The sequence below is a fragment of the Callospermophilus lateralis genome, chromosome 14 (genome assembly GCF_048772815.1).
Source record: "Callospermophilus lateralis isolate mCalLat2 chromosome 14, mCalLat2.hap1, whole genome shotgun sequence".
Classification (NCBI taxonomy): Eukaryota; Metazoa; Chordata; class Mammalia; order Rodentia; family Sciuridae; genus Callospermophilus; species Callospermophilus lateralis.
The window spans coordinates 107,301,372-107,325,801 of record NC_135318.1 but is presented as its reverse complement, the minus strand read 5'-3'; the positions used below and the strand labels follow the sequence as shown (position 1 = coordinate 107,325,801).

The following is a 24,430-nucleotide window of genomic DNA, read 5'->3' as shown; positions in this document are numbered from 1 at the left end:
ATAAATCTGACAAAAAGATTTATATCCATCATACACAAAGAACTCTTAAGACTCAGCAGTAAGTAAATAATCTGCCCAATTAGAAAATGAGTAAAAGATGTGAACAGACACTTCTCTCTAAACAAGATATACAGATGAAACAAAAATGTATGAAAGAATCCTCTGCAACATTTTTCAATAGGTTGTGGGAAATTAGGACAAAAATATGATATTCATGATACTACAGCATACTTATTAGGTTGGATAAAACCTAAAAACATAATAATTTCAATTATTGGGAAGGATACAAAGCAACAGGAATTCTAATTTTTTTGCTTAATGAAAACCTTTAATTAGGAATGCAAAACAGTGTAGTCACTTACAAAGCAAAACACAATCATATTGAACCAGCCTGTGATTGTGTTCCTACATATTAACTCGTGTGATTTGAAAATGCATGTCTGTACAAAATTTAAACAAGAATATTTATAACAGGTTTATTTATAATGTCCCTACAATGAATGCAGCTAAGATCTTCTTCAATAGGTTATAGTTAAGGTTAGAAGCATCTAATAGAGCATTTTTTTTTTTTTGATTAAAAGAAGCTTGAGTTACAAGCCACAAAAAGACAAGGATGAGTCTTGACATTACTGTATAACTAAATCAGTATGAAGGCCAGGCATGGTGGCACATGCCTGTAATCTCAGCAGTTTGGGAGACTGAAGCAGAAGGATCTGGAGTTCTAAGCCAGCCTTAGCAATTTAGTGAGACCCTAGCAACTTAGTGAGACCCTCTCTCTAAATAAAATATTAAAAAGTGGTTGAGTGCCCCTGGGTTCAATATCTGGCACCACAAAATAAATATTTAAGTAAGGATGCAAAATCTCTCACTTCCCCTCCCTTACCATTCTAGACTCCTTTCTGTTCCCAGAACACAAAGGTATTCCTACCTCAGGACTTTTACATTTGTTCCCTCTGTTGGAAATGTTTTTACCCAAATACTTTAACAATTCACTCCCTTACCTCTTTCTGATCCCTAGCCTATTATATTTTCAGTAAGGCTGTCCCTGGAAACTCTATCTAAAATTGCAACCCATTTCTCCTCAACATCATTAAAATATCAGATTTTGTGATTTAATGTTATCTCATTGAAAGTAACAATTAGGTTTTATTTTGAACTGGTCAAGTTGATTCTGAGTTAATGCTGAAAAATAGACAATTATACCCAGGAAAAAACATATCAATAAACAATTACTAACCTACCAGATATTTAAAAATCTCAATGTAATACAAGACTAAGGACAGATAAACCAATAGAACAAAATAGAAAATTAACTAAATCCAAATACATATCAAAATTTATTAGGTGATAAAGGAATCTTATCAGTATGGACAAAACAGTCTTTTCAATAAATGTTAGGAAAATCAAGTGTTAAAAAAAGTTGAAACCATGTTACTTTATACATCAACACAAATACTAAATGGATCAAGACTTGAATATTAAAAAAGAAATCAAATAAATACTAGAAGAAAACATGAGTGAATCCTTTAAAATACTGAGGTTAGAAAGAAGCTCTCATGACTCAAAATTTAGAAGCCATAAAATTAAAGACTGACAAATTTAATATCTGCATATAAGAAAAGCAATGAGAGCAAATGATTAAGGAAAAATTACTTCAATGTATAACAAAAAGCTAATAACATCTTTCAACATGATGTAGAACTCTTAGAAATCACTGAGTAGAAAACCAATACTTTAATGGTTTAAAAAGTTGCTGGGTATGGTGCCACATGCCTATAATCCCAGTGACTAAGAGGTTGAGGCAGGATTCCAAGTTTGAAGCCAGCCTCAGAAACTTAGTGAGACCCTAAGCAACTTAAAGAGGTCTTGTTCTCAAAATAAAATTTTAAAAAATTAAAAAGGCCAGGAATGTAGCTCAATAGTTAAATGCCCCTGGGTTCAATCCCCAGTACCAGGAAAAAAAAAAAAGAAAAGAAAAAGACAGAGTGTACTCATTTCAGCAGCACATATATTAAAAAGACAAAAGTTAAGAACAAAAAGGTCACAAAAACTAAATATAAATGGCCCTTAAACACATAGAAAGTTAAAAATTCCACCAACATACCATTTTCACTTTCCATAGCAATAAAGATCCAAATTTCTTTATCACATTCTATTGGCAATGTGCAGGAAAAACATCACTCTCAAACACTATTTTGGAAATATAAACTGGAACATCCCCTTGGAGAGCACTGTGGCAATAGCTAACCAAATACATTTGTCTTTGACCTAGTTATCCTATTTCTGTACATTCATGTAATAGGTATGTTTACATACATGTAAAATGTCTTTTATCTATATAGTAATTCCAAGCAAAAGACTAAAACATAAATATCCATCAGTAAGGAATTAATTAAATAAATTTTAATAACCCTAAAATGGAATATTATACAACTATTAAAATATTAGCATGAAGAAAACCTCCTATGTAAAAAAAGCTGAGACACTGTCAATAGTAGAAAGCAAAGGTGCAGAATGCAGTATTGTCTATGCTGCTTTTTGTACTTACACTAAATAAGCTCTATAAATATATTTAAAAACTAATATAACTAGTTATTTATTTGCAGTCAAGTCAGAATCAGAAGAGCTACTAGAAGGAAACACAAATAGTGAAGAAGTGAGAATTAGACCTTATTGTATACCTTTTTATTGTGTTTTGATTTTTAACCAAGTGTCTGCACTATTTAAACACCAAAATCTGAGAGACTGTACTATATACATTATATTTGAGAGACTGTACTATATACATTACAATTAATCACTGTGCTAACATCTAAAGGACAAAGCCACTATAAAAAAGTTTACTAACCTGTTAGGTGAAGATATAGGCTATTCAAGTGATTTCACATTCCTTTATAAAGTGTCCTATTTATAGCACAGAATACTCACATTCCTATTAAAATGTTTCATTTCACCATTAATGTTTCCTGTATTATCCTTATTACTTTAACCTTTATATATCTTTTTATTTTTTTTATTTGTTTTAATTAGTTACACATGACAGTTCAATGATCTTGACATATCATACATTTGAATCAGATGGGGTATAATTTCTCATTTTTCTGAGTGTACAGGTTGCAGAATCATATTGGTCATATAGTCATGTATATATATGCAGCAATCAATAGTAATGTCTGTTTTTATATTAATCTTAGATGTTTTCTAGGTCTCTGGAATCACTAATTCTCACCCAGTATATAGACCAATGCCTTTATTTAGCCCCTTTTCATTGTGCATGTTAAAATTTTCAAACTTTCTTCCAAGAGTTAAGCTATACAGTTTAAAAGGTAAATTCCATCTGTTAATCAAAGCAAAATAAACCACTTAAAAAAATAAATAAATACTTAAGTAAATGAAAATTTTTAAAAATGTGTTAAAAATCTTTACAAAGAGGCTGCATACCATCTGACTCCAACTATATGACACTCTGGAAATAGCAATACTATAGAAAGGGTATAGGTTTGGGTATAGGTTTGTCATAGGTTTGGGAGAAGCAGGAGAGGCCTCAATAGTGAAGCACATGTGGTGGTATCTGGCATTGGAACAATCATGTTTGATGCTGCATTGTTGCACACAGGGCACTGTGCATTTTTCAAAGCCCACAATAATTTGGAGCATAAAAGGTGATCCTTGACGTATGCAGATTTTAAAATTACTGATGAGGTTTATTAGACTCAGGATTTAATGCAGAATTTTATAAATAATCGGGCTATATACAGATGTATAAAAGAACCTCAGGGAAGGGGATAGGTGAGAAAATTCTCTCCTGAGAACTTTGAAAACAAAGAGACTCTGTAAAACTAAAGGTAAAATAAACTGTACATAAGCACTGTGCTCTAGTGGATGAAGTAGTAGCCCTGGGCTATGAGCTAAAAATTCCAATACCTCTACACCTGTGTTTTAGAATTGAACAAATAAGTGAATGAATGGCCAAGTTTTGCACCTGGTTGTTGGAAGAGATTTCAGACAAAAAAGGTGGAGTTTCAGATGATCCTAGGGATTGTGGGATAGGGTCGGATAATGCAGTGCAGCCCAAGATTAACCCAATATATGTGCAGATGGAACATACAGAAATAATTATAGAAATCCTGTTTTTTTGCGAAGACAAATGAGAAGAATCAATATCCCAGTAATAACAAGCATATTTGCCACTCATTCCTTGATTTCCAATACAATCTTATAACAATAATATCAATAACAACCAGGAATCCTTAGAGAAATGACTCATCCTATGAGAGGCACAGAAAATGTACAAAATGAGTTCTGAATGGTTTGTAGTAAGGTTCTAAAAAAATAAATGCTAATTACCCTAATTTGATCATTAAACATTGTGTGCATGTTTTGAAATACTACACTGTACCTCATAAATCTGTATAATTATTATTTATAAATAATAAAATTAAAATATGCTTTGTAAAGGACAAATACCACCTCCACCAAATGGTCCAGGTCAAACCCACATACCGATAGTGGATATCTTTGGTTTGATGTGGTGAAAATGGCATTTGACCTCTGTGGAACTCATACCCCCGAACAATAACCCCTGTGAAATCATGAGAAAAATACCTCAAAGCCACTAATTATGGGACATTCCTTCCTTTCTATAGTTTTTATCTATAATATCTAGTATTAAAATGTTACTAGGCATTTAGAAAGATACAGAAATATAACCAAGAATCAAGATACAAAACCAGACAATAAAAGAAACTCTGTGATTAATCCAAACATTGAAAGTATCAAACAAGGACTTGAAAACAGAAGGGAAAAGAGAGGAACAGAAAAATGGGAATGAGTAGGGGGGCGCGAATGAAATCAACCAAACTACGTCATGTGCATGTATGAACATATCACGATGAATCATCTTAAACCTAATAAAAGTTATGACAAATGGAGCTGAGTTTTGGACTTGGCCATCTCTGATATGTCTGTTGGAAGGAACTTGGGCAACTTCTTTCAAAATCTCTCCTTGCCTCATTTCCCCTCTCTCTTCCCCTTTTGTGATGTATCTTTGACAGACTGCACTGCCTCTAATTTTAGAGGTTTATGTAATTACTTGGGGTTCATTTGGATGAATGAATTGTCTCTTTTTTTAATTTGTCTTAATTAGTTACCCATGACAGTACAATGATCTTGACATATCATACATTTGAATCAGATGGGATATAATTTCTCATTTTTCTGAGTGTACAGTTTGCAGAATTACATGGGTCATGCAGTCACAGTCACGTATATACCCCTGGATTGTCTCTTTAAGGTCACTTTATGTGTTCTCCTTAGTTCCATGGGGAAAGCCCTTTCACAGTAGCACCAAGAATAATGTTGGATTAACTGGGTGGGTGGGAACTGCACACTGAATTTCACTCCACACTGCTTTCTAGATTGGTTGCAGCAATTTGCAGTCCCACCAGCAGTGTAAGAGCATGCCTTTCCCCCAATCCTCGCCAACACTTACTCTTGTTTGTATTCTTGAAAACTGCCATTCTGACTGGCATGAGATGAAATCTTAGAGTAGCTTTGATTTGCATTTCTCTAATTACTAGAGCTGTTGGACATTTTTTTCATATTTTTGTTGATCAACTGTAGATCTTCTTTTGAGCAGTGTCTGTTCAGCTCCTGAGCCCAGTCCACCGAGCTCTGGAAGACCGTGGGAGATCCAGCACTTCCCTTCAGATGTTCTCAGCAATCCACTCCATACAACTTCTGAAACTAGAAAATACATTAAAGGAGAGATTTGCTGTGTGTTTGAAGCAAATCTCTTCCTCTCTTTTGTCTCTTTTTTTCTAAGCCTCAACTTTGGTGGAAGACACATTCTACTTTTCAGAAGTGTCTTAGTTTTCTAATGATGCTCTAACAAATTGCTATAAATTTAGAGGCTTAATACTACACAGATTTGCTATCCCATCCCACGATGTTGAAATCTATCAGCTTGTCCTGTTTCTGTCGTTGGCTCTGAGAGTCTAGGGTCACCCACCTCCCCTGGCTCATGGTCTTCTTTCTCCATCTCCAAAGCCAGTGGTGGAAGTTCTAGTCCTGCTCACTCCTCCAAGCTCACTGACTTGTCTCGTCTGTCAAGCCTCTTTCTCTGCAGTCCTCTGGGCTTTGATCTTTCTGATTTTTCAGAGGATTGTATAGTCTAATCCTCAGGCTTTTCTTTAAAGCACCCTTTCCAGACAGCAAATCTCTTAATTTTAGCTATTTTGATGCTTACATAGGCTGAAGATTGCCTGAATTATTAAGTCCTATTTTCATTATTTTAAACAGTTAGTCCCTCAGTTTGTCTCCTTTCTCTTGCATTTTATTATCACCAATAAGAAAAGAAAAGAAAAAAGAAATTGGCTACCCCTACAGCACCGTGGAAATCCCCTCAGCTAAATATCCAAGTTCGTTGTTTATGAGTTCTGCTTTGCCAAGTCCTGTAAGATGATCTTCCTCTGGACTTCCAGCCAGTACGTAGTGAGGACCCTCTTCCAGCTTCTAATGGTATGCCCCTAAATCATTGTTTCAGCTCTCACCAGCAACATTTTAATATCTCTCTTTCTATAATAATTTATTGAGGCGATACAGGAGTTTTCATACTGTTCCTCCATTTTCCCCCATTCCTAACTCCAAAGCCACTTCCACATATTTAGGTATTTATTAGAGCAGCACTTCAGTGTCAGGAGCAAAATCTGTCTTAGTTTTCCATTACTGTCCAAAAAAAAGAGTACCACAAATTTAGTGCCTTCAAACTATGTTTATTGTCTCACAGCATGGTAGCCACAAGTTCAGGCTCTGGGTGACCGGGCTAGTTCTATCCTTGGGTTTCACAAGGTCCAAAATCAAGGTGTTGACAGGGCCTTGTTCTTTTCTGGAGGAAAAAAAGAAGCTGCTTCAAAATTCCAAAGGAAGTTGGTGGCAGAATACAAGTCCTTGTGATTGTAGGCCTGAGGTCACCATTTCCTAGCTGGCTGTCAGCTGGAGTGGGTCTCAGCTTTGAGAGGCCTCCTGCATGCCTTGACTTGTGGTCTCTTCCTCCATCTTCAAATCAAACCTTGGATCAACTAAGGCCAAGTCTTCTCACGTTTGGAAATGTCTCCTCATTGCCCCTCTCTCTTCCCCTTTTGTGATGTATCTTTGACAGACTGCACTGCCTTCTAATTTTAGAGGTTTATGTAATCACCTGGGGCTCATCTGGATGCTCCTGGGTTGTCTTTTGAAGGTCACTTTATGTGTTCTCTTTAATTCCCCAGGCAAAGCCCTTTACAGCAGCACCAAGAATGACGTTTGATGAACTGGGCGGGTGGGAGCCTCACACTGAGAATGCCCGTGGCATCTGCCTGCCATGAGAAGACGTCACGCCATTAATCTAACACCCTTCACAGACACAGGGCTCAGAAAATGTCTTGTGCACCAGACAGGACAGATATTTGAGGTTGATCCTTTTTTCCTCCAGTTCCATTTGACTAATTAATTTTTAAAATTTGTTTCTTCATTCTAATTAGGTATATATGACAGCAGAACGCATTTTGACTCATCGCACACAATTGAGGCACAACTTTTCATTTCTCGGGTTGTACATGATGAAGCGTTACCCATGTGTGCAGTCATACATGTTCCTAGAGTGATGATGTGCACCTCATTCCACCATCTCTCATGCCTGCACGCCCCCTCCATACCCCCTCCATACCCTTTGCCCAGTCAGAGTTCCTCCATTTCTCCCATGCTCTTCCACCCTGTTATGGATCAGCATCTACTTATCAGAAAGAACATTTGGCCTTTGGTTTTTTGGGGATTGGCTTACTTTGCTTATTGTGCTATTCTCCAAATTCATCCATTTTTCAGCGAATGACATAATTTTATTCTCTTTTAATGCCAAGTAATATTTCATTGTATATACATACCACAGGTTTTTTTTATCCATCCATCTATTGAAGGGCATCTAGGTTGCTTCCACAGTTTAGCCATTGTGAATTGAGTGGCTATAAACATTGATGTGGCTGTGTCCCTGTAGAATGCTGACTTTAAGTCCTTTGGGTATAGGCCGAGGAGTGGGGTAGTTGGGTCAAATAGTGATTCCAGTCCAAGTTTTCTAAGGAATCTCCATAGTGATTTCCAGATTGGTTGCAGCAATTTGCAGTCCCACCAGCAATGTAAGAGCATGTCTTTTCCCCCATATCCTCAGCAACACTTATTGTTTGTATTCTTGGTAACTGCCCTTCTGACTGGCATGAGATGAAATCTTAGAGCAGTTTGGATTTGCATTCTCTAATTACTAGAGATGTTGAATTTTTTTATATATTTGTTGATCAGTTGTATATCTTATTTTGAGTAGTGTCTGTTCATTGCCTTAACCCATTTATTGATTGGATTATTTGTGTTTTTTTGGTGTTTAGTTTTCTTGTGTGTTCTTTATATATCCTGGAGATTATTGCTCTATCTGACGTGCATGTGGCAAACATCTGTTCCCAAAATGCAGGCTCTCTCTTCACCTGATTGATCGTTTCTTTTGCTGAGAAGAAGCTTTTTAGTTTGAATCCATCCCATTTATTGATTCTTGATTTTATTTTTTTGCTTTTTGGGAGTCTTGTTAAGGAAGTCGGGGCCTAATCCAATGTGATGAGGATTTGGGCCTACTTTTTCCTCCTCTAGGCACAGGTTGACTGATTAATTTTTTACTAAAAAAAAAAAAAAATTAGCCTGGGTTATTTTAGAGTCAAACTCAATTCGCAATTCACGATGGTGATCTGGGAACACCTCTGGATGAGTACACAACTATCCGCCCTTCTCTCAGAGCTTTCCTGGGAGGCCCTCTCCACTCTGGAATGGTTTCACCCAGTTTTATCACCTTGTGTATCTGATTCCATGATTCTCAGATGTCTTTAAAATCAGATCATCTCTGTTAAGCTATCTGACTTACTCATAAATGTGGCTGGGTGGAGATATGAGACTTACCCTCAGCAACAAAAACTCTATCCTACACCAAAGTAGGATTTTCCTCAGACACTCGCTTTCCTCAGGCTAACTAGGGCAGGTCTGTGAATGCTGACTAGTACAATGGTTTCAGAGTCCTATTAACCTAGTTCTGAAAGTTTCTCTCTAAATATAACATTCTTCCAAGTATCACCCATTAATAATCTTTTTTATTACCCAAATCACCAATTAATTTTAGGGGCCTGTAGAGCTTTCTGTTTTCTCTTTTTGCTTCTTTCTACGGCTTCAATTCCAGTCCGGGTTTGTTATCATTGCAAACATTTTATGAAATGACTTCCTAACAATTCCCTGAGCAGTTACGCTATATCCTTTATTCTAACAAGGTTTCAAAAATAACTTTAAGTTTTAATTCAACTACAGAAAGAAGATTTATTTGAACATATTGAAGGAAAGAAGGGCTTTTATGTGAAATAAAAGATGTTTTTTTTTTAAGAGAGAAAGAGAGAGAGAGAGAGAGAGAGAGAATTTTTTCTTTTTAATATATATATATTTATTTATTTATTTATTTATTTTTAGTTTTCGGCAGGCACAACATCTTTGTTTTGTATGTGGTGCTGAGGATCGAACCCGGGCTGCATGCACGCCAGGCGAGCACGCTACCGCTTGAGCCACATCCCAAAGATGTTTTAAATATTGAATATCTTCTAATATTTTAAGAAAGTTTTATAGAAGTGATTGTATTTCTTTTTTTAAATTTTTAACTTTTTTTTAGATATATATGACAAAGAGTATATTTTGACACATTTATACAAACATGGATTATATCTTATTCTAATTAGGATCCTGGTCTCCTGGTTGCACATGATATAGAGATTCACAGTGATGTATTTATATACGTAAATAGGAAGGTTAAGTCAGATTCATTCCACTGTCTTTCCTAGTCTCCTTCCAGATCCTTTCCCTTCATTAACCTTGGCTAATCTACTGAACATCTATTTTTCTCCTCCCCCACCTTGTTGTATGTTAGTGTTAGCATATAAGAAATCATTCGACCTTTGGTTTTTGGGGATTGGATTAGTTTGCGTTGCATAATTGTCTTCAGATCCATCCATTTTCTGGAAAATGTCAAAGTCATTCTTTTTTTTATGGCTGGGAATATTCCATTGTGTATATATACCACATTTTCTTTATCCATTCATCTGTTGAAGGGCATCTAGGTTGGTTCCACAGTTAAAATATTATGAATTGAGTGGCTATAAACATTGACATGGCTGCATCACTGTAGTATTCTCTTTTTAAGTACTTTGGGTATATACCTAAGAATAGAATAAGTGTTTCAAATGGTAGTTCCATTCCTAGTTTTCTGAGGACTCTCCATATTGCTTTCCAAAGTGGTTGCACCAGTTTGCAGTCCCACCAGAAATGTATGTGTGAACCTTGCTTTAAAAAATTGTCATAATTTATTAAATAAACCATTTGACTGGATATTTAGTTCATCTCTAATTTCTCTCTCTCTTTTTTTAAATTAGAGCTGTATAGCATAGTAGTTGGGTTCATCCTGACAAACTCATACATGCACAGAATTCAAATTCAGTTCAAAATTTTTGTTCTCCCTCTTTTTGCTTCTCCTTCCTTCCCCTATTTTCCTTCCTCTACTTACATAGAAACATAACATGATATTTTAAGAATTCATTCTGTGCTATTGAATGATGAATGGATAAGTGCAGAAGTCATGGATGAAATAAAAATGTACTTGGAGGTAAATGAGGGTAGTGACACACATATCCAAATCTCTGGGACACCATAAAGGCAGCTCTAAGAAGAAAGTTTATTGCATTGAGCTCATTTATTAAAAGAATAGAAAGACACAAAATAGATAACCTAACATTATATCTCAAAGCCCCAGAAACAAGACAAAACAAAACCAAAGCAGAAGACAGAAAACAATTACATTCAGAGCCAAAGTTAATGAAATTGAAACAAACAAACAAGCATTTTAAAAATAAATGAAACAAAAAGTTGGTCCTTTGAAACAATCAATCAAATTGATAAACCTTTCACTAAGATAATGAGAGAGAGAGAGAGAGAGAGAGAGAGAGAGAAAGGGAGAGAGAGAATGAATCTAAACTACTAAAATTCATGATGAAAAAGGAAATATCACCATGGACACAACTGAAATACAGATGATAATCAGAAACTATTTTGAAAATCTATAATCCAATAAGGTAGAATATTTTAAAGACATTAACAAGTTTCTAGAGCCATATTACATACCTGAATGAATTAAGAGGACATAGAAAGTTTAAATAGATCAATTTCGAGCACTAAAAGCCTATCAACAAAGGAAAGTCCATGGCCATATGGATTCTCAGCAGAGTTCTACCAAACCTTCAAAGAAGAACTAACACTAATACTTCTCAAATTATTCCATGAAATAATAAAGGAAAGAACCTTCCAAACTCATCCTATGAAACTAATGTCACCATATACCAAAACCAGACAAAGACACATCAAGGAGAGAAAGCTTCACACCAACATCCCTGGAAAGAACATAGATGCAAAAATTCTTAAGCGAATACTGGCCCAATATGTCCAAAAACTTATTGAAAAGATAGTGCACCATGATCAAATGGGGCTCATCCCAGGGATGCAAAGTTGGTTCAACATTCAGAAACCAACAAATGTAATTCATCACATCAATGGACTTAAAGATGACAATCACATGATTATATCAGTAGATGAAGAAAAATCATTTGATGAACTTCAACATCCATGAATGCTCAAAGCACTAGAAAAAGTAGATATAATAGGAAAACCTTCAACCTTATAAAAGTTATATACTCTAAGGCCCAGGCCAACATCATTCTAAACGGAGAAAAACTGAAAGCATTCCCTCTAAAAGCTGGACCAAGACAGGGATGCCCTCTTTGACCTTGTCTGTTCAACACAGTCCATGTAACTCCAGCCAGAGTGATTAGACAAAAGAAAAAAAAATTAAAGGGATATGAATAGGAAAAGAAGAGCTCAAACTACCTTTATTTGCTGATGACATTATTCTATCCTTAGAAGACCCCAAAAACTCCACCGGAAACTTTCTAGAACTCATAAACAAATTCAACAAAGTAGTAGAATATAAAATTTACACCAATAAAGCAACTTCATTCCTGTTCACCTATGATGAATCATTTGAAAGAGAAGTTAGAAAAACTATATCATTCACAGTAACCTTAAAAATAAAATAAAATACTTGTAAATCAATGTAACAAAAGATGTGAGAGACCTCTACAATGAGAACTACCGAACACCAAGGAAATAAATTGAAGACATTAGAAGATGGATAGGTAGAATTAATATTGTCAAAATGGTCATACTGCCAAAAGCACTATACACATTTAAGGCAATTCCTATTAAATTTCAAATGATGTTCTTCATAGAAATAGAAAAATCCATCAAAAAATTCATGTGGAAAACTAAAAGATTCAGAATAGCCAAGACAGTCTTTAGCAAGGAAATTGACTCAGGAGGTATCTCAATACCAGACCCTAAATTATACTACAGAGCTATAGTAACAAAAACAGCATGGTTTTTGCACAAAAACAGGCATGAAAAGCAATGCAACAGATTAGAAGACACATAGACAAACTCACATAAATACAGTTACCTCATATTTGAGAAGGTGCCTTAAACATATATTGGAGAAAAGATAGCTTATTCAACAGTTGGTGCTAGGAAAAAATGGAAATCCATATGTAACAGAAAAAAATTAAATGTCTATCTCTTACTGTGCACAAAATTCAACTTAGAATAGATCAAGGACATAGGCATTAGAACAGAGACCTTACACTTACTAGAATAAAATGTCATCCCAAATCTCTAACAAATTCCTCAACATAACTTGGAAAGTGCAAGAAGTAAAATCAAGAATCAATAAAAGGGACAGTATCCAGCTGAAAATTTTCTCCACAGCAAAGGAAAGAATCAAGAATGTGAACAGAGACCCGAGAGAATCGAGAAAATCTTTGCTCCCTGAACCTCAGGTATAGCATAAATCTTAAGGATAGAAGTACACAAAAAATTTAACTCCAAAAACTCAAATAACCTAATCAATAATTGGGCAAAGGAACTGAACTGATATTTCTTAGAAGAAATACAAATGATCAATAAATATATGAAGAAATGTTCAACATCCCCATAAATTATAGAAATGCAAATTAAAACTACACTGAGATTTTCTTTCACTCCAGTCAGAATGGCAATTATAAAGAATACAACTAATAATAAATGTTGAGGAGGATGTGAGGGGAAAAGGTAGACTTCTACACTGCTGGTAGAACTGCAAATTTGTGCAACCACTCTGGAAAGCAGTATGGAGATTCCTCAGAAAACTTGGAATAGACCCACCATTTGACCCAGTTATCCCACTTCTCAATATATACCCAAGGGACTTAAAATCAGCATACCATAGTCATGCAGCCACATCAATGTTTATAGCAGCTCAATTCACAATAGCTAAACTATGGAATCAACCTAGGAGCCCTTCAACAGATGAATGGATAAAGACAATGCAATACACATGTGTGAGTGAGAGCACGCGCGTGCACACACACACACACACACACAGGAATATTACTCAGCCATGAAAAATGAATGTATGGCATTTGCTGGTAAATGTTGGAACTTGAGACTTTTATGCTAAGGGAAATAATCCTATCCCAAAAAACAAAAGCCAAATTTCTCTCTTATGGTGAATACTAATACACAATAATGCGGGGGTGGGGTGGAGGATACAATAGAAGTTCATTAGATTAGACAAAGGGCAATGAGGGAAAGAGAAGGAAAACGGGAATGGGAAAGATAGTAGGATGAATCTGACATAACTTTCTTTTTTTCATACATGAATATACAACTAGTGAAACTCCACATCATGTACAAGTTCAAGAATGGGATCCTAATAAGAATAAATTATGCTCCATGTATGCATTATATGTCAAAATACCATCTTGTATACAGAAAAAGAAACACAAAAACAAAAAAGAATTCATTCCACATTGCCTGACCTTTCCCATCCCTCCAATCTGCCCCTCAATCTCCTTCTTCATTACCGATTGCCCCTTCTCTATGATAACCTTTTCCTCCCCTTTTTCTTTATTTTACTCTAGCTTCCAAATGTGAGAGAGAACATTTGACCTTTTACTTTCTTAGTTTGGCTTATTTCCCTTAGCATGGTATTCTCCATTTCCACCCCTTTACTGGCAATGTCATTATCTCATTCTTTTTCATGGCTGAGTAGAACTTCATTATATATGTGTGTGTGTGTGTGTGTGTGTGTGTGTGTGTGTGTGTGTGTGTATGTGTGTGTGTGTGTGTGTGTGTGTATGTATGTATGTTGGAACTTCATGACATGGATACATTTGATATATATGTATATACATACATACATATCACAATTTCAAAATCCATTGATTTATTGATGTGTATCTAGTTTGATTCCATGATTTAGCTATTTTGAATTGTGCTGCTATAAACATTGAGGAGCTGTATCACTCTAGTAGCCAATTTTAGATCTTTGGGGAAAATACCAAGGAGTAGGATAACTGGATCATATGTTGTTCCATCTCTGTTTTTTTGAGGACTCTCTATACTGCTTTCCAGACTGGTTATACTAGTCTTCAGTCCCCCAAATAATGTAGAAGTCTATCTTCCCCGCCCCATAACTTGCCAACTTTTACTATTATTTCCATTCTTCATGATTGCCATGCTGACCAGAGATAAATCTGTCATTTTCATAATCATTTCCCTGATTACTAGAGATGTTGAATTTTTTTTTTCATATATTTGTGGGCCATTTGTGTTTGTTCTTTGGAGAAGTTTCTATTTAGCTATAGTTCCCACTTGTTGACTGGGTTATTTGGGTTCTTGTTTGTTTTGGTGTTAAGATTTTTGAGCTCTTTATATATTTTGCATATTAATCCCCTAGTGGAAGAAGAGCTGACCAAGATCTTCTCCAATTCTGTCGGCCCCCTCTTCATGCTTTCGATCATCTCCTTTGCTATGTAGTCGCTATTTAGTTTGATGGCCTCTCACTTACTGGTTCTTGGTCTGATTTCTTGTGCTCTGGGAGTCTCATTAAGGAAATTGGTCACCTGCATGTTTATGACAGAATGTCGACTCTATGTTTGCTTCTAGTCGCTTAAAATTTTTGGTCTAATTCCTAAGTCTTTGATCCATTTTGATTTGCATTTGTACCAGATGAGAACTACAGGTCCAGTTTCATTTTTGTACATCTATCTTTCCAGCTTTCCCAGAACAATTTGTTACAAAGGTGGTCTTTTCTTACAAATAGATTTTTGGCATCTTTGTCAAGTGTCAGATGGCTGTGGCTAGGTGGGTTTGACTCTCTGCCTTCTATTCCATTCCATTCCATTCCATTCCATTCCATTCCATTCCATTCCATTCCACTCTATTCCATTCCATTCCATTCCATTCCATTCCATTCCATTCCATTCCATTCCACTCTATTCCATTCCATTCCATTCCATTCCATTCCATTCCATTCCATTCCATTCCATTCTATTCCACTGGTCTTCATGCCTGTTTTGATGCCAACACCACGCTGGTTTTTGATACTACAGTTCTTTAGTATGATTTCAGATCAGGTATTCTTATGTTTTATGTTTCATTTTCTTGCTTAGTATTTCTTTAGCTGTTTCAGGTCTCTTCTTCTTCCAAATAATTTAAAAATTGTTTGTTTTCTAATTCTATAAATAACGTCATTGGTGTTTTGATGGGAATCATATTGAATCTGTATGTTGATTTTGGAAGTACTGCCACTTTGTCATTATTAGTTTTGCCTATCCAAGAAGATGGGATGACTCTTCTTCTAAGGTTGTCATCAATCTCAATCTTCAGTTTATATATATATAATTTTTCTTGAAGAGCTCTTTTTACCAACTTGATTAGATTAATTCCCAATATTTAATTTTTTTTCCATTTGAGGTTATTGTGAATGGGATGATTTTCTTGATTTCTTCTGAATCATTGCTGGGGAATAGGAAAGGTATTGATTATGGGTGTTGCTCTTGTTATTTTGATACTTTGCAGAACTCATTTAGAAGCTTTAGAAGTTTTCTGGTGTAGGGTTTAGGGTCTTCTGGAAATAGGGTCATGTCGTATCTACCAGAGACAGTTTGACTTCTTCTTTTCCTATTTGTACCCCTGTGATCTCCTTTTCTTGTGGGATCACGCTGCTTAATGTTTCAAAGACTCTATTGAACAGAAATGGTGAAAATGGGCAGTCTCGTCTTGTGACTGATTTTAGAGGACATGTGTTTAGTTTTCTCTACTCAGTAAGATGTTGGCCTTGGGTTTCCATAAATGGCCTTTACGACGTTGAGGTGAGTCTCTTCAATCCCAGGCTTCTCCAGAGTTTTCAACATGCTTAACTTTCACTTTTTTAGGAAAGGCAAAAGATGAATTGACTTTTTAGGGATCATTATAAGCCTTCAGCAGATTTACCATGAAAGTGTGTAGAATCATATGCAAAGTACTTTGTCCAAGTATATCAAAATTGGGAATTTTCCATGTCTCGTTTTTTGTTTTTCAAAAGTAAGTTGTTTGAAAAATAATATTTTGAATAACATAGAAATGACAGGCTCTGTGAGGCCTGGGTACCTAGAGACACCCCGATTTTACGTACACTTGACTGATGAGTAGCCAACACCCATGGCAGAGCTCTCCACATGACAAGTCAATAGTCTTTTTGTTCCCGTGGGAGGAACTGAGAGCCAGAGATGACGAGTTTCCTGCTGTTATCTTAGACTTTCACTTGCTTCCTGGTTTAGATATGCTGAAGTGCGCCCCCCAGGGTTTCATGTGTAGGAAGCCTGGTCCTCAACAAGGAGATTTTAGGAAGAATGTTTAACAAGCAGGGCTTAGTGGATAGGAGTTAAGTCACTGTAGGTCACTGCCCGGGAAGAATTGGGTCTGGTCTTCCATAGTCATAGCTTTTTCGGAGAACAAGTTTTTATAAAAGGATAAGACTCAATCTCTCGGATGTCCTGCTTGCCATATGATCTTTCTCTCTCATATTCACTTGTCCTGTGATGCCATCCACCATGATGTTCTCACTAGTGGCTAAATTGAAGGGGCCTGATCTTGAACTTTCAACCTCCAGAACTGTGGGCTAAACCTTTTCCTTTATATATCACCCAGCTTCAGGTGTTTTGTTATAGCACTAGAAAATGGACTAAGAAACTTAGCATTTGCAAAACAACTTTGGTCTGTGAATGGATTTTTAAGCACTAATGATTTTCCCCACATGTTTGTGAAGCCATATTACCACCAATGAAAATAGCATTTTCTTATAGCTTATTGTTTTCCTGATGTATCACAGAATGGAAGTTTTGATGTTGAATAAACTACTAATACTATTACTTTTTGGCTTGGTGCTTCACAATTTGATATTTGATGTTCAGCATTTTATCACACACATTAGATCCTATAACCCTTCTTTACATGGATTGGCAGAGACAGTAGACAGCTGAAATGCAGGACTGCACTTGTCTTACATCACATTGTTTTAAATTTAATTTAATTTTTATTTATTTATTTTTTTTAGTATTTGGCGGACACAACATCTTTGTTTGTATGTGGTGCTGAGGATCGAACCCGGGCCGCGCGCATGCCAGGCGAGCGCGCTACGGCTTGAGCCACATCCCCAGCCCCACATCACATTTTTTAGAAACAGAGACCAAGCCAGACTAAGCATGATTCTCAGAGGAGAGTGGGGGAAGCACTCTCTGAGCTGGAGATGAATTTCCATCTGATCTCACAAACGGCACCGCAGAACTGACCCAGATTTAAGGCAAGGAAACTTTAGATCTCTTTGCCAGTCAGTCCTTTCTTGGTTCCCTTAGGTCTGGGGAAGGGGAGAGGAATGTCCTCCATGTGGTGTCTCCTGGTTAGCAGAAGACGATTCCCTGGAGAAGAGGCGTCTCAGAGCTGCCAGCAGCCAACACCCACAGCACATCTGAGCCGAGCACCAAGGCAATTGCTATAACGAAAAACTGGCCTCACCGAGACTCACACTGTTCTCCTGCTGATTTCATCCTACCCATATCTGTCCACTCAGAATCTACGATAGAGAAGGCGCTTTGTGGTAAAGTGTGGGCTTCGTGCTGCAGGTGTCCCGAGGTCATCTCGGATGTGTGCACATGTATATTGAAGTCAGAAGCTGCTGATCCAGACGTCTTACCTCGAGACCTAAATGATAAATCAACCCTTCACTCCTGAAATCCAAGCTTTGGACATCCAAGTCCTTATCACGGGGCACTAATATCTGCCTATTTACAAATAGGCAAAGGAAGGTAGGAAGACAGGAAGAACCTCGTGGTCTCCGTTGCTCCGGGGAGTCCAGCTCTGTCTAGCATCCCCCATCTTCTCTCTTGTCCTGCAAGGTCAGCTGCCACCGAGAATCTCAGCAATGCTGGTCCTCGTTAACCTGCATTTCCTTCTTGTTTCTCTGACAACTGTCAGGAAGGAAGTCCTCTGGAAGGTTTCCTGAACTAACAGAGTGGGTCCTTGGTAGCATGCCTGGTTCACAGAGTGTTTCAGTTCTTTCCTTCACGTACCACCATGGTCCCTCTTTAAGGTGGGCTGTTGCTTTTGCCAAGCTTCCAAGAGTGGTGTCTTAGGTCTTTTCCCTGGGGTACTTGCCAGGATGTTAAATCCTGTGTCACAGTAGAGCACCCTGTCCCAGTACACTCCCACTTATGTAGGCTGGTAGTCAGTCCCCCTGAACCAGCACCTCGGCATGCTGTCCTAGCATGTCCCTGGGTCCTTCTGGTGCATGGCACCCAGGTCTGCAGTATCCACAGTGTAGAATGCTCTCCTCCCTTAGCAAGTGGTCCTAATACTTTTAAAGTGGATTTATAGAGGCATAATTGACATATAAAAACTCCATATATTTAAAGTGGACAATTTAATCAATTTTGACACCTGCATAAATCTGAGGAGCCATCCCCACAGCCAGGATAGTGAATGTATCTGTCACACCCAAAGGTAATGGTTTTAGCATCTCAACTCATCATCTTGCTCATTTGTAAACCTTCCCCAGGCTCCCAGGCAACCACTAATCTGTTTTCTGTGACTGCGGTTTGTATGTTCTACAGTTTCACATAAAAAGAATCATAGAACGTGCAATGCTTTTGCCTCGCCTCTTCCACTCAGCGTAATTATTTTAAGAATCATCCATGTTTTTGTATTTATCAACTGTTTCTTTCATTTTGTTAAGTAGTAAATTCTACTGCACCTAGATTGAGTCTTAAGGGATGATGGGATTAAATCTCGATAAACCTAAATTGAAAATAGTATAAGGTGAAATGCGTTTAATACACCTGACCATCCAACTCTCACAGCTCAGCAGCACCGCCTTCTCTGGAGGATTGTGTGCCCTTGATCACATGCCTGATTACCGGCCATGTCTCACTGCCACTGTCCAGCATCGTGAGGGACCACTGGACCACATAGTTTTAGCCTAGAAAAAGATAAAAATTCTAAGCATAGTTTCTACTAAATATATACACTTTCATAAAGCAGAAAAATCTTGTCAAACCATTGTAAGTCAGGGACTATATTACATAATTGTTGTGCACACATACACACACATATGCACACGGAATTAGTCGGATCTGTCCCCAAACTACATTTTACCTTCATACATCAGTATTTATAGATAATCTCACTATGAATTACATTGGCAGAAGAAATTTATAAAATAACAATATTCTTCTATGGAAACAGATATATTACAATTTAGTAGAAAGGTACTTTTCGTTAAATACCTTAAAATACTCCTTCTATGTTAGGAATGGGCAGAGGCACATTTAGCATGAAGGGAAGCAGCTAATGTTTTATGGCCCAGGTTCTTGTAAAGCCTGTGGGACGGCCCTGGCAGTGGGTTTTCTAAACTGCCCAAGTTATCTTAGGACATTTGGTCAAGGTCTCTGAGGGCTCCACTTCAGCTGGACTTCCATTAGGCTTCACTTGCAGTGGGGTGGTTTGGGAAGAAAGGCAGCTGTCCAGTTGTCACTGAGGGTGGTGGGGATACTTAGCCTTGGTTTGTGCAGTGGATTTCTGTAGTCAGCATGCACATTCTGTGTGCGTGTGATGCCAACTCTTTCTGTGAGAGTCGGTTCCAAGAGGAGCACAGGTTCCTTCATCAGACCCTGTGAAGGGAAGATCACCCTGGGAGGAACCCATGTGCCACAGTGCCCAGGCTGGCACAGAGCCTACGAGGAGGTTTGGGACGCAGGGAGCCAGGAGTCTGCCTCTGGGATCTGCAAGTCCTCAGGCCTCCCCGGAGCTCACCCGGGAGCTCTCTAAACATGTTTTCAGCTCAGAGGGTGTCCAAATCACTATTTCACAAAACTCAAGATGTCCTCTATGAATGTGATACTGATCCTAAATATGCTACTCATTAACAATAGTGAGTTCCAAAGCCAAAGATTTAATAATGAAAGAAAAGCTCGGAGGGCGGGGGATGTGGCTCAAGCGGTAGCACACTCACCTGGCATACGTGCGGCCCAGGTTCGATCCTCAGCACCACATACAAACAAAGATGTTGTGTCCACCGAAAACTGAAAAATAAATATTAAAAAAAAATTCCCTCTCTCTCAAAAAAAAAAAAAAGAAAGAAAAGTTCAGTTCTTCGATAGAAATTTTTTTAAATGATCGCCTTGTTTTCTTTATAATCAATGATGTTACAAAAGTAATGTCATATGAAGAAGCAATCAGACCTATGCAGTCAGAAAAATCCAGAAATGGCTATTATCAGTTACGTCAAACAGATGATTACTAAAATATTATATTTGAACAACTTTGCAATTTTGTGGTATTTCTCAGGTCTTTGAGATTTTTAAATTTGTTGTGTTTACCCTCCTCATTCTGAGTAAGTACTTTAGTGCTTAACTTTGTATTCACAAATTCGTATTATTTTTATCAAATAGTTTAAACAAAACCTACATTCGCTCCGTGAACAAGATGTTTGTTTGGAGAGATATCTATTTTCAGTATACTTTGCACATATTTTTTAATTCTCATTCTCATTTCACTTCTGATCTATAAAACTTTGATGCGCAGTGGCACTTAGAGAATAAGCCTTGACCCAATCCAGAAACTGGTAAAGGAATATAAAGTAGTGTCTTCTCACAAAACAAGACACTTCAAGTTCAGTGTGCATGATTTTCTTTTTCCATGAGAGAGGAGTCATTTTTTTTTTTAAGGAAATAGTTTACTCTTGCTACTTAAATTTTATTTCATTTTTTAAATTTGTTCTAATTAGTTATAATTTTAAAAGATAACCTATTTTGATTAATTTTGTTTACTTACACAATTGAAGATCACTATTGTTTCAGAGCATATCTATCACTGTATGTTTCTGGGATTTTTTACTATACGATAGTTACTTCTTGGTCATTTGACACATTTTTCTGTTTTAGGAGAAAGCCAAGCATGGCTTGGAGTCTTTTCTCCCAGTCCCAAGCTGAAATTTAATACCAAGTCTATCTGAACCCTGGAGGGTGGCAGGATATGTCACTGTGAGGTACGCCACTTTGAGATCAGGATTATTTTTAACCAACGGCAATTGAAAAGAAGTTTTAGGGAAAGGCTCTGTCCTCCCCCATGAGACTAAAGGCAGGACATGAATTTACAAAGGTGTCCCTCCTGTCTCCCTGTGAGGAGAACCCACGTTGACCCCTGGAGACCCCTTCACTCCTTTTCCAGGCTGGAGATGGTGCCAAAGGAATCGTTTCATAAGTATCCTGTATCCACCCAGGGTTTCTGGGAGAAAGGCCATCCCAGTCTGTGTTCCTTGGAGTCTCCTCTGTTCTCACTTCTCTAAAAATGTATTATTCTTTGTTGAAGATGCTCTCTAAGGTAGCATTTAAGCCACATCTTTGAGCTACACTTTCCCTGAGTTTTCTCCCCTGTGTGTATTAAATATACATGTCAAAAAAACCTTATTCTTTTTTTTCCCCTTGTCTTTTGTTACAGGGGTTGCTAGCCCAGAACTTCAAAGGGTGGAGGAAAAAATTACTTTTCCCCAATATGCCCCCAATCCCATTCTATTCCCGACAGTCTTCCCCATGCACCAACCTCCCCATGTTGCCTTCTGTATCTCACTAACTTTTCAGAACCTGCTTCAACATCTTACGAGTTTCCTTCATTGCTGTATTAAATGCAATCCTTAGTAAGTATTCATTTTGTGTGAGTCATGATGTCTGTTTTTGAAAATTATGCTTGAATAAAATAAAATCTAACCTGCGTATTTTCAAAAGATACTTTACAAGGTCTTTGCCTTCATTTCCGATTTCTTCCTCTAATTTCTCCTCTTGTTTCCTCTCCCCAGTCTGTCTAGTTTGGGTCTCTAAACTTCCCATATCATTCTCAATTTGACCCACTAGGTCTCTTTGTCTCTCTTTGGAATGAAACTAAAAATTTTGGGACAGGGTCTTTTTTTTTTTTTTTTTTTTTTTTTTTTAACTTGGAGGGCAGAATTTTTTCAATGTACTCTGAGGTGGGTAGTTGGACTTGTCAAAGAATAGTTCAAAGATCAGAGTGGCTTTTAATAGAGATTCCTGAACCAGGCTACAAAGGAACTCTGATGAAGCAGACAGAGGGAGGGAGTTTTATAGGCAGAAAACACAGAGGAGAGTAGAAAGAAGGAACAAACAGCAGATCCATTGCTTCAGTGTAACTTTCCTGCAGGAGACGCAGCTGAAATCTTGGTTTGATGGGATCTGGCTGTTGTCTCTCTCCTGACTCCTCTGAAAGCCTGGTCTTCTGAGTAGACTACTTAGGTTCTGGGTGGGTGACATGACCCTACTAGAGGCCTGCTTTCTCTTTTACTTAGAAGAATTGATGTTCTACTTATTAATACTGAAGTAAACCCAAATGCTCATGCTTTGAAGATGCAAGATTTCATATTGTCCCTTAAGAGATAGAGGAAGATGTCAAAGATCTTGGGGACCTCTGCCGAACCCAGGCGTGTGATCTGTGTGATCTGAACAAGGTCTTACTGCATGGCTCCTAGGAGTTCAATTAAATGGCAAATTCTTGATAGGCAACACTGAGAAGAAGGAAGAACTTAAGAGTCTAATTTGAAAGAATTTAGATAATATGTCTGTTAATAGGCTGGGAAATTGCATAAACTGATCTCCATGGAAGCCCAACTGAACAAATGGAATAAAGAGAGAAATATGCACACTCTTTTTTTCTACAGAAGGTCTGAAGGTAGTTGAGGAATAAAGGAATTTCAGGAGAACAATGAACTTCAGTTCTTTCTACAGTCCCACCGATTTACGATTTACGCTCATTAATTACCAGAGAAGCGCCTCTAGGTATATTAGTTAGAACTACTTTCTTTTTCTGGTAAATCCCTGGTGCTTTTAAGGGGATGCAGATAGTTCCCACTTCTGTTCCTCCTCAAATGCACAAAAGAGTCATTGAAGCTTTCTTTAGCCCCCCCTGTCCTCACCTTGTCACTCTTTGAACAGAAAAGGTTATATCAGATTAAAAAAAAAATGTATAGAAAAGTTTCTTAATGAAGCAAGAACTCTACAGAAATAGCCTTTAATACCTCGAGGCTTTGAGCCAAGAAGAAATGGTGAGATCTATTTTCATGGCTGGTTGGTTTCATTTTTTTTTTTTTTTTTTTTTTTTTTGGCAGACGTGCCAATAGGAAATTTAAAGTGTTCCTATTGATGTAAGAGCCTAGAGCATAAGAAACCAGACTTACCTTTTATACAAACCATTTCTTTTTCTGAGAAGTTCATAAAACCAGATTAACTCACTAAATGCTCTATTTAGGCTGAAAACTTTCTGCTTTAAAGTACACAGTGTGCCAGAGACTGGTTTTCCTTTTTTTTTTTGAATTAAAAGACAGCTCCTCTTTTATCTCAGTTTTTTTTTTTTTTTTTTTTTTTTTTTTTTTTTTAACAACTCTGAAGCTGGTGTCTAAAATATCCAAGGAGATATCTGCGACTTTGACTTTTCCCCTGCAAAGGTGAGAAATGGTTCATTGATCAGGGAAGCAGGTGAGAAAACAGAGTTAAGGGTGAAGGAAACTGGACGAGGGGAGGCTGGAGAGGGAGGAGGGGTGAGGCCAAGGACAGGGCAGGAAGGATGTTTACTGTAAATAAGCTCAAATAAGCTCAAACAATCTGTTTTCCCTTTCTGTAAAGCCTGTGAGATGACACTTTTCCATTTCTGGAAAAAAAAAAATGGTGAGATCTGATTTTTTTTTTTTTAAAGGAAATCTAATGCAAAAGTCATAAAGTCTATGGCCATACTTCACAAGAAAGGCTTAATTTGTCCTGTTGCACAAAGAATTTGTTCTATACCAACCAGTTTTATAGCAATAAGAAAAAAATAATAACCTCCATATTATGATTAGTCTGTTTAACAGAGTAAATTCATTATA

General features: G+C 37.2%; 1 pseudogene; it reads right to left on the bottom strand.

Moving 5' to 3' along the window:
- LOC143380087 (inactive hydroxysteroid dehydrogenase-like protein 1 pseudogene) overlaps positions 1–18,146 on the bottom strand; it is a 75,315-nt pseudogene extending 57,169 nt beyond the window's left edge.
- Positions 18,147–24,430: the final 6,284 nt, after the last annotated feature.